A 12,162-nucleotide genomic window follows, 5' to 3' on the forward strand; every position below is an offset into this window, starting at 1 on the left:
TTTAACATATTGGAGAACATACATCTAAAATAGCTTGGGAAAACCCGAACTGATATCAATTTAAAAATAAACAAGATCCATGGGACAACAAAAATTATACCATATGGTCAACAACAAAATTAAAGTTAAAACATAACTTAAGTCAATCCATCAATTTTCACCAAATTAGAACAAGGAAAATTTCCAACGTAGTATTTCCAAATCTTGAAAATCAATCAAAATTTAACCATGGAGAGTTCAATATATATATATATATATATATATTAAATTGAACAAGTTTTAAATAACATCGAAATCAGCTGATAGATATTTCCAAGATACTGCTTCAAAACAAAATTTATTTTTGTACTATTTTTTCTTTTAACATAACATAATAACCTCACACTTGATGGTTCGTTTGTTTGTTAGACACCTCATGAGCTCAATGGGATCAAACAAATCCTCTGACCAACATCACAAATAAAAATTTTCGAATTATGCTAAAGATAGTTGGTTAACAACTTGTCATACCACTCATGGCCAACAAGGTTCGACCAAATTGCACCTCCTAAGGTCAGCATGGCCAACAATATTTACCATCAACAAATTGTTTTTAAACAAGTTTTCAAACATAGAAAAATGAAATTTAAAAACTCAAAAACAAATTTTATAGCTCAAAACAACCTTAGGACTTCAATTCAAAAACTTTTCAGTCATTGCAAGAATACTGCAAAAAATTAACAACTACTGGCATGAGTATAGTACAAAATCACAACAATTTCCACCACACAACTATTTCAAGAACTTACAACAGCATTGCAAAACAGAGAGAGGCTAAACAAATTCCAAGCCAATCAAATCAACCAAATATAGCACACAAGATAATTTCTCATCTAAACTACCCAAAGGCAACCACCTTGCATGGATTACTACAACAAAACCTACTGCTTTGACGATCTTGATCCTTTCTTAACTTCAAAAGTATATAAAATCATATCCTAGGTTCCGATACCATAATTGTCACATCCCAAACCCAAATGGGTCCAAACTATGAGAAAAAGAAAAATCAAAAGAATTGAAACTGTAGAAGATTTTTTTATATTATTATTTTATTTTATTTGGGGTGTTCAATTATGCTTTTTTTGGCTTTGCAATTACAACAATTTTGTTATTCTTAGCGACTCAACTTTTAGTTATAGCAAATATTATCTCTCTTCCATTTTTCTCTTTTCTATTATCATTTTAGACTCTCTCTCACTTTATTACTCTCATCTCAGCATTTTCAGTTCTTATTTTATTTATTAACAGTCACTTTTTCTTTTTCTGATTGTTAGTATCAATGTATCACACATAAATACACATTTTACCACAACTATCTTGCATAGTAAATTATGAGTGGTAAAAGAAAAATATTTAATCCTTGTAATAGTGATGGACAAACAATTACAGTTTGCCAAGTAAGACAATTGTGGCAAAGCGTCGGTTTGGTGTGACACTATCATTATCAGTATAAAACCGGATATGGACAGACGACTATCATTCAGATACTATAGGACTTATGTTAGAGTTGTTTTCCTCCGTTTGTTCTTGGCTGGTGGCCGTGAGGGATGAGTTTAAAACATTGTCAAGTAAGATCATTATGTTAAGAAGAGATCATTCGTGGTTTGACTCGAATCTTTGGCATAGAAGTCGGACAATGTTGGGTGAAAGTTCATTGTGATAGACGAAAGTAACTAGCTAGAAACTAGTTGATTTATCGCATTGTAGGCATTGTTTATTTACAGTATAATCACCCAAAATAGTTATAAGCGCACTTAATTAATTGTAAACGCCGTCTCTCTTTTTTGTCTGAGATAAAGAGAAAGAGTCGGCAGCCGTCTCTATTTTGTTCTTCCTTGCGTTTTTAATTAGGATAAAGAGCATACCAATGTCTTTTAATTTAAACTCACTTGGCACTGTACTGATTATTCTCAATTGTAGCTCATTTTTGTAGCAATGGCAATTATGGCACCCTCACCCACTTCTCTAGTTTTCAATGTTCGGAGATGTGAACCAGAACTGGTTGTTCCAGCTAAATCCACTCCCCATGAATTCAAACAACTTTCAGATGTGGATGATCGAGAACGCCATCATGTTCTGGTCATAATGTTTTATCGCTATGATCAGTCATTGGTAGGAAAAGACCCTGTGAAGGTCATTAGAGAGGCACTTGCACAAACACTTGCGTTTTACTACCCATATGCAGGAAGGCTTAGGGAAGGTCCCGATGCCAAGTTCATGGTAGAATGTACTGGTGGGGGTGTGATGTTCATTGAGGCCGATGCTGATGTTACTCTGGAGGAGTTTGGTGATGCACCTGATCCTCCATTTCCATGTATAGACGAGCTCATTTTTAAGTTCCCGGCTCCGGAGGGATGCTTAATTGCCCATTGTTACTTCTTCAGGTAATTTGTGGCTCTTCTCTGTCAAATTTTGTAAGCAACTTACCTCATTGATTATAATCACTGTCTTTCTTTCTCTTCTAACTTGTGTATGTGTGTGAGAAAGCCCCGTATTATTTTTTTTCTTCTCTCATATAGGGTTTACCTAACCCTTAGCTATGAGTCTTATGTATCAAATTCACCCTTAAGAGAGAGAGAGAGAGAGAGAGAGAGAGAGAGAGGTATAATACAAAGAGCTTACATAAAAAATTTTCATGTACTAATCTGTCTTTCAAACTTTAACCATGCATTTTTTTTCTTCTTCATATACCAATAATTGAATTATCTATCTTATTTGATTTGGAATTAAGAAAAAAAAAATGAAGGTACTTTGTCTATAATTTATGCTATTGGACTATAAATTTGGGGAAGTTATGATCAAACTCATATTTTCATACTAAAATATACCAACATTATTTAGTTCGTTCATGCATATACAAGTAATCAATTAGTCTTGTATAATAACTCACACCTAGTATATTAAGTGTCTTGTAGTTTAATAACATTGATTAGTTTCTTTTATGAGGACAACTAATGTTCAAATATCCCTCCCCCCACTTGTAACAATTTGTCCAAAAAACATCACACTTTAGCTTACTAACAATTTTTTTTTTTTAATAAACAGTACTTATTAGAACACACACAAAAATAGTAATACTATACTAATGTTTTAAATCAGATTTATAATACATTATATAACTAGAGAGTACAACTACAAAATGGCCTAACTTTTGTAGTTGTAGACTGGATTTATACACAGCGAATACTAGAACACACAATACAAATTTTTTTTAAAAATGGATACTTGAAGTGTAGACATTGTGTATACAAATTTTTTTCTTGATAATTTTCTGGTGCTTGTAGTCTTTTTTGGCTTGGTTGATGTATTTTCTTTAGTTTTGTGGATGTGCTTTCGAGGGAAGCTCTGTGCTCCCCTGTATTGTATTGTAGCATTTGGCTGTTTCAATAAAAGTTTTGTTTTCAAGAAAAAAAAAAAGTATGTTACTTATAAGTGATATGTATAAATACAATAATCTGCTTATGCTTGTGTGTACTAATGTTGATTGGTATGATACATAGGTGACACGACTAAGGTGTGGAGGTTTTGTCCTTGCCTTGCGCTACAATCACATAATGAATGATGGTATAAGCATACTTCAATTCATGATTGCTGTAGGTGAGATGGCACAAGGCGCAACTGCTCCTTCAATCCCACCTGTGTGGCAAAGGGAGCTTCTCAATGCTAGAAACCCACCACAAGTGACATTCACATATCATGAATTTGATGAAGTGGTCGAGTCCAAGGTCTTTGCCAGTTCCCTCCATGACATGGCCTGCAATTGTTTCTACTTTGGTCCAACTCAGATATCTGCAATTCGAAGAAAAAAAAACTTCCTCATCACCTACATAAATCTTCCACGTTTGAGGTATTACCTGCATGCTTATGGAGATGCCGCACCATAGCAATTCAACTGGACTCAGAGGATGAAGTGCGCTTGATATTTGCCATTAACGTGCGAAACAAATTTAACTCACCAATAGGGTACTATGGTAATGGGATTGCAGTCTCATTGGCTTTAACAACTGCTGGAAAGCTATGTCAAAGTCCTTTGGAATACGCATTGGAACTAATCAAAAGTGCAAAGAATAATGTTACCGAGGAGTATGTTCGATCACTTATACATCTTTTGGTGATAAAAGGTCGACCTTTTTCTTACCATGTGCATTCCTACGTTTGTATCAGACATAACACGTATAAGATTTGAAGCTTTGGATTTTGGGTTGGGCAGAGCCGCCTTTGGTGGACCAGGTAAGATTTTTCCAGAGCCAGGTCTTGACCCTGCAAACTTCTACATGCCAATGAAGAACAGTCAAGGAGAGGAGGGAATTATGGTGCCAATGTGCTTGCCAACTTTAGCCATGGAAAGATTTGTGAAGGAGCTCGATAGCATCTTGGGAGATCATTAAGATAGCAGTGAGACTTCTTAACTAATCGTTAAATGACTAGTGCACACAAACTATTGCACTCAAAGTTGTGTGTAATAATTTAGAACGAAGTCACAATTTTCAATTTAAAAAAATTTTACACAACTTTATTTGTAATAGACATTGTTCTAAGTAATCATATCTTTTCAGTACTAATGGGGACTTATATGTGATGCGAGAATAAAATGCATAATCTTATTTCTATGATATTTATGGAGTGCATGATACTTCCAATGATTCTGAAAATTCATTTTTATAGTTACTATTTTAACCACTCATGCATGGTTAAGATTATGTTGGTACTCTTCAAAAAAAATGTTGGTATATGTTGTAATATCCCAAAAATATAAAGATATCACAAACCAATAGCCATGCATTAATGTTTTACTATTGCAATTGTTAATGTGCACACCTATTACATACGAGTCCAAATCTTTTGTCCCTCACTTCCTGCTCTACTATATACTCCACAAATAAAAACATGCCACATATCCATCTAATTTATTAAATGCTAAATTTATGCCTTCTATTATTTCAATTACCTAAATATGATGGATTATTTATTTATTTATTTTAGGATATTGAAATAATAAAAGGCATAAATTTGGCATTTAATAAATTAGAAGGACATGTGGTATGTTTTTATTTGTAGAGTATATAGTGGAGCAAAAAGAGTGGAATAGAAGATTTTGACTCATTACATACACCATACACATAATTTATTTTTTAGACTGAAATTGTGACTTCAAGTTACAATTTTATTTAAAAAACAGAAATATGAGTACGATGTGTGTGTAATAAGCAGTGTAATAAAGGCTGCCATTTATTATTAGATAAGCAAGTTTGTCTCTACATTTTCACTTGTGTTTTTTTTTTTTTTTTTTCTTACAAATAGAATTTACTCTCTTCACCCTTGTAAGATAGGTTACTCCTGCACTACGTGAAGTTGTATATTCAATACATCCTTACATTTAATTAGTTAGAATGTTGTGCAGCTCTTTTTTTTTTTTTTTTGATGATGCACAAAAAGTCGTCAGTGAGTTGATCGTCCACACACGTCAATGGGTGCACCTGAAGAACAAAAGAGAGGAACCAATCAAAGGGCACCGGTGGGGTACCGGCCAAAGACTCTCCGAAGGTTAAGTTAGAAGAGAATCATCGCTATCTAGCTTGTCAAGGTGATGGTGATCCCATCTTCCATGAGACATAGCAAACACAAAGGAGCTCCTTGCAGCCCTCTGGGCTCATTGTAATCTCAAGTTACAAGCCACAGAAGCTTCGCCTTTTCTCTCTAGTCTATGACATGGAAGCTATCATCCCCACAGACCTCCATAAGCTAGCTATAAAGCTAGCAAGGATTTCAGGAATATCCAGGGGGGCTACCAACGGCGCTATTCTCTCTTGAACACTTCAAATGATAGCACTTACCTCATTGGTATTCTCAAAAGCCATACAACATGCCATTGGATTGATCAGATGGGAACCCTTACTCGGTAGGGATCTATATGCTCATGCATTGTGCCATCTAGCATGATATCGACAGGATCGCCTTAAGCTTAAAAGAAAAGGGGGTGCATATTTCTTAGGCACCACAATTGCCAATGCAAACATGGGTGATATAAGCCAAGCCGACTAGTCTTACTTTCGATGAAGTCAAAGACTTTGTAAAGGCTTCGCCCTCAAGAACAGGGCTCAGGTTTATATAGAAGGGACGACATGGAAGACGAAGGGACACTTCATTCGAAGTGATGAGCCACTGGATAGACGCCACGCGTCCTACGACATTAATGACCCTAAGCCAGCTTGTCAGGCTAGGTATGTTTTTCAGGAGACAAATTGAACCGTCACTCCATGGGCCTGTCCACTCGGAGATCACAGATCCATGGAGTGAGGGGGCAACTGAAGAGGGTAAAATTAAGGATGATGGATCCATTTAAATAAACTTGATGGTGCTAGATTAGTGGACGGATCTAAAGGCCACGTGGCATCCACCTGGTTTTAGTGATCTCCAAGGAATCCTAAATGGAAACAACTTGCGTCTTACGATTAACCCTAGCCTATAGAGTTCCAATACAAATAGAATCCTAACATAAGGAGGATCTCATAATATTTGCCCATTAATAATGATCTTCTCCATAAGGAAACATCTTACTACACAAGAAACGGAGGTTGGTTTTACACTACTATAAAAACCCAAAGACCCTCAGAAAATAAGGTACGCACAATTTCTCTAAAGCTTAAACTCTCAAGTATTGTTGGAGCTCTCTTCTAATTTAACCTTCGGAGGGTCTTTGGCCGGTACCCCATCAGTGCCCTTTGATTAGTTCCTCTCTTTTGCTCTTCAGGTGCACCCATTGACGTGTGTAGACGATTAACTCATTGACAATTTTTTGTGCATCATCATTTTGTAAATTTGTATTCATGAGTGTTTGTTTGGGAACAGCTTATTTAGTTGAAACTAAAAACTTTTTGTTGAAAGTACTGTAAATAAAGCTAAAAGGTAGCTAAAATAGTACAATAAAACTCATAAATAGTACCAAAAAGGGCAATGAGATTCATGAATAGTAACAAAAATAAGCTGAATATATAGTAAAAAAAAAAAGCTGACTTTTTAAGGAATCCTAAATGCACACTTAACCATACTTGTCAGAATGATTATTTTACTAAGAGGGTGCCGAATAAAAGTTTTTTGTCCCACTTAAAAATTTTTAATGTTATATCATATCTGATTTTTTTTTATATAAAAAAATAAAATAAAATAAAACTTTGATTATTTTATAAGAAAAGTGAAAAAAAAAAAAAAAATTGGAAAAGTGGTTGTTTCACAAAAAAAAAAAAAAAAAGGTTGTAATTGATGGTATAATTAAAGTGTAACATAAAAAGTAAGATATAAAAAATAAAATAAAAAAATAAAAAATTGTATTCGGAGAACACCTATTTCCCTTTTGATTCTTTCCTATCTTGTTTTAGTTTACCCTCTTCCATACTACTTTTAATTGATATATATAGTTGTATTCTTTTATTTTGAAAACAATGAATAATAGAAGTTCTCTTTCATATTTCTATAGTCTTCCATTTTCTCTGTGTCTATAACTATAACTATAATTAACTATAACTATATATATCATTATGGGTGAGTAATTAAAAATAAATTATTACTCTAAACAAGTATTAATTTAATTTGTTTTCATTTATTAATTTTTATCGTAATATATGCATTTTTTTTTCCACAAAACTCTTCTGCTTTAGAAAGTTTATTGAATAGTATATAAAGTAAAGTGAAAAGTGAGAATTAGTAGAATTTCTACTATGGAGTTTTTAGTCAAGAAATTACTACAGTACTTTCTCAAAAAAAAAACAAAAAAGAAAGAAAGAAATTACTACAGTAGTAGAGTTTGTATTTACGTTATAGTTGGCCGAAAGGATGACGAGGTAGTTACGTACAAGTTATACAAAATATTCAAACGAAACTTTTGCTTCTAAAATTAAAGTTCTAATCAAACATAAAATAACCAACACATGAATTTGATTTTAAGTGAGTTTTTCTTTACTGGTAAAGGTTAAGGTTACTAGACATTCTATATTTCTATTGTTAAATTCTTTTTAGTAGCGATAAAAAAAAAAAAATATATATATATATATATATATATATATAGTAAATACAACAAAAAACTTAAAAGTGAAAATCTCAAATGAATAAGAAAATGGCTTGCCTAAAGTTATATATAATGCCTTAAGCCTAAAATTATATCTACCATGCCCTAGTCGTATTTACTTTCCTTTCTCTTCATTCTGGTTGGTGGTGGCCCTGGTGGGGAATTAGATTGATACATTGAGTGTTTACACATAAAATAATGCCATAGACGAGTATGTGAACGATAAAATGGGTAATACTTAGCTTTATATCATAGGCTTAAGAGGTTAAACAAAAACTTGACAATTTTTTTGAGAATATGTGGTGCAAGTAAGTTAAATGGTTTGGAAATTCAAATATGGCAGGAGTTTGATGACTTTATGAACAAATAAAATTCAAGGAATAACTGTGAGCACCTTGTGGCATGGCCACCATGACTGCCAACTGAATAGTTTTCCTGGGTTTCTGCCACCAAAAAAAAAAAAAAAGAAGAAGAAACAATATATCCCTTGGGTGGTGTTCAATGTGGACTCATCCTATAAATGGGCTTAGGACTTAGGAGTATGTCACAAATTTCGTGGGCCAGGTGGAAAGAAGTTGTCACTTGCTTATAGTTATAGGTCCAAATATCAAATTTGAACCCAAAGGACTACTTGTCTGGACTTAAGTCCAGAGTTATCGGTAAATTTAAACACTCAAACTCATCCAACCGTATGGTTGGCCTTCACTCATGTTGACCCATATTTGACAAAATTTTACTAAGGAAATCCTAACCCAATCACATAATTTATTTATTACATTAAGTATGCACACAAAGATTACACATGCAAGCCCTTTTTTTTTCCTAAAAGAAAATCAAATTAATATTTACGCTTTATTTGTTTCAGAAATTATGTTTTCTAGAAAATGAGTTATTTTTCAAAAAGCATTTTCTATAAAACTATCTTATTTTCATATGTTTGGTAACAACCTTAAATAAGTTGAAAAACAGTCTTTCAACTCTCCTTATTTAGCTTACTGTGAGACAGAGTTGTTATTCAAAAAAAAAAAAATTAGTGGAAAACAATTTCTAAAAATAAACCATACTTCTTATGTTGATTAAAGATAGTTTTCCTTTGACTCATTTTTTCTGATGCCACCTAATACTGAAAAATACAGAAAACTATATTTACACAATGTTTTCCATCGAAACAAACAAAGCATTAATGAAAAGATATCTCATCAAACCATTTTGTAGTAACCAAAATCATGCATGTAGTAAAGTTAAAAGCATGTGATATAATTAAAAGAGGAAATAAATAAATCTTTAGCCTTTAATTATATTCAACTAGCTTGTAACCTCATGTATATGCATGGATACACTTAAAGATATACAATAAGATGCATAATATAATTCCTATATATATAATTTAAATACTATTAATAGTCATCTTTATATTTTATTAACTCTTTAAAAAATTTTGTAAGGATATTATTAGGTATAAAATGTAAATTGTCCGTTTTAAAAAAAAAAAAATTTATTGTGAAGCACTTTTTTTTTACAATTCATTTATTCTAGACTCTTTGGTTTTTGTACTTAATAATTCACTTGAATGAATATTTATGATGTAGTCTCACATTTGGTTATAAAATTAAGAAATAAAACTCTTTAAGAATAAATAATTTAGGACACATGATGCAAAATTGGAACTTTAATTTAGAATTCTAATTTGAGTTTCTCTCAGTTTCACCTATTATTACTATTATTATTATTATTATTATTATTATATTATTATTAGATTTTCCTTGTGACAGAAAAATAAGTTCAACCACTGCGCACCCTTGGTGCGATGGTCACTCCATAAGTATAAGTGTTTGTGGGGTGTGGAGGACAAGGGTCAGGGTTCAAGTCTCCAAAAGAGAGCTTCATACACATATACACTTAGATTAGGCTAGAGTAGAATTTCTATCTTGTATAAAAAAATAAAAATAAAAAATAAAATAAAAAATTTAAGTTCAAATTTAAATATAAATTCAAATTCTCTCATAAAAAAAAGTATAAATTCAAACTCTTTCATAAAAAAATATATGTATATATATAAATTCAAATTCAAATTCAAAATGAAAATTTGATTGTCTTGATTATGCTTAATTCTATCACGTGAGGCCAAATCACACGTACTAATGTGAGAATCCCTCTGTTCATTATTGGTTTAGAGTGTTTGGACCAAACACGTGTGAATGGGTTAGACTATGTTTAATTGTCTTTCAAAATGCTGGCCTGACTATGAACATTGTATCCCTTAGATCGAGAGTTGTACATTTAGAGGTGCCACTTATTTTAATTCTTAGGGAAAAAAAAGCCATATAATAAAATAAATTCGTCATTTTAATGATAACAAATGTGTAATTTACATTGATTTAAATATAATAAGAACATTACATGGCTTTGATCCTAAATACAATTTAAGCCAATTACATGGATTAAAGTCCTAGTAAAATTTGAATATTACATTAAACATGATCTAGTGTATGAACCATTGATCTAAGATTAAAGGCTAAGTTACAAGGTGGAAATGTGTTAGGTATCCATCTCACCCAATAAACTGATCTTCTAGAGCATTGGTGGCTACCATCATGTCATGTCATATTCAACCAACATGTCAAAAGAAACATAAAAACAAAATTTCATTCATAGAAAAATAGATCTAGCATCTGGGGTTTAATTTTTTTTTTTAAGGTTTAAACATTCGAATTGAAAAAACAAATCTAGCATGCTTCAATCCTAAATCAACCTCTATCATTTATAGACAAACTTGTTTTCGAATATTTGGATGATAGGAATGATTTAAGTATTGCTATGGTTGGAGAGGAGTGAACTAGGAGCTACTATGATCAGGAGTTGTTGTTGCTGTGATTAGAAGTTGTTGTGGCTGTGATCAAGTGCTGCTATGTTGTTGTGTTGTTGCTGTGTGCTACTGTGTTGTAAGCTAGATAGTAGCAGGGCATAAGTTGGGAAGTTAGTAGTTATAATTGTGCATTTAGTTAGTTAGAGGTAGTTATAGTCTTGTATCACTATAACCATATCATGGTCATTCTGTTATAAAGGAGTAATTTGTTAAGGAGTAGGAATTAATGAAGATTGATGTACAATTCACTACCCTTACTCTCTCTATTCTCTATCTCTCTCTCCCTATTTCCTTCACTGTTCCATTCATTCTCTAAGGAGGCCTAGTTCCCTCGAAGAACTACCAGAATTGCTTTCCTCTTGATTAGGATAGGAACAAGCAAATTCCTATCAATTGTTATTAGAGCTTACCTCTGTCACCATGGCAGAGGCTCAATCCTTTTCTGTTCTTAATGATAAGATCAATACTTTCTATCAAACTTTAGATCTACATGATCAAGAATTACATGCAATTCACCAAAAATTAGATGCTGTCACTAGCATGTTGCAGACCCTATCTCAAACTGTGCAAGGATTAACTAAGGCTGGCAATCAATGGCGACAGAAACCAGCCTCACCAGAAAGACCTTTGTCTCCAAGCCTTCCAGAAACATCCTTGGCAACCATTCCCAGAGCAGTGAAGTTGGAATTTCCAAGGTTTAGCGGTGAAAACCCCTTTGGTTGGGTCTATAAGGCTCATCAATTTTTCCAATTGTACGGCACTCCCCCTAATCAAAAGATTCTTCTAGCTTCTTATCATGTGGAGGAGAAGGCCCTGATTTGGTTTCAAGAAGCAAAAAAGGCTAGTCAGTTTACCAGTTAGGAGGCCTTTATGAGATCCTTACATGTGAGGTTTGGTACATCAGCATATGATGATCCAATGGAGACCCTGACCAGGCTTAGAAAAGTAGGTAATGTGGCTGTGTATAAGGGATAGTTTGAAGCTTTATCAAATAGAATCAAGGAATTATCAGAGAAGCACAAAATGAGCAGTTTTTGAGTCGTTTAAAGGATGAGATCAGGTTATCACTCAGAATGCTTAACCCCCAAAACCTGAATGCAACATTTGGATTAGCAAAAATTCAAGAAGAATATCTAATGGCTATTAGGTGAAACATCAAATCTTGGGGTGATGGGCCTAAAGCTTCAATCCTTAG

The 12,162-nt window shown here is 33.0% G+C and overlaps 1 pseudogene; it reads left to right on the forward strand.

Annotated features, from left to right (window-relative positions):
• Positions 1-1,983: 1,983 nt before the first annotated feature.
• Positions 1,984-4,427, forward strand: LOC115961362 (annotated as a pseudogene).
• The last annotated feature ends 7,735 nt before the right edge of the window (positions 4,428-12,162 follow it).

This window comes from Quercus lobata, chromosome 9 (assembly GCF_001633185.2).
Source record: "Quercus lobata isolate SW786 chromosome 9, ValleyOak3.0 Primary Assembly, whole genome shotgun sequence".
NCBI classification, from domain to species: Eukaryota; Viridiplantae; Streptophyta; class Magnoliopsida; order Fagales; family Fagaceae; genus Quercus; species Quercus lobata.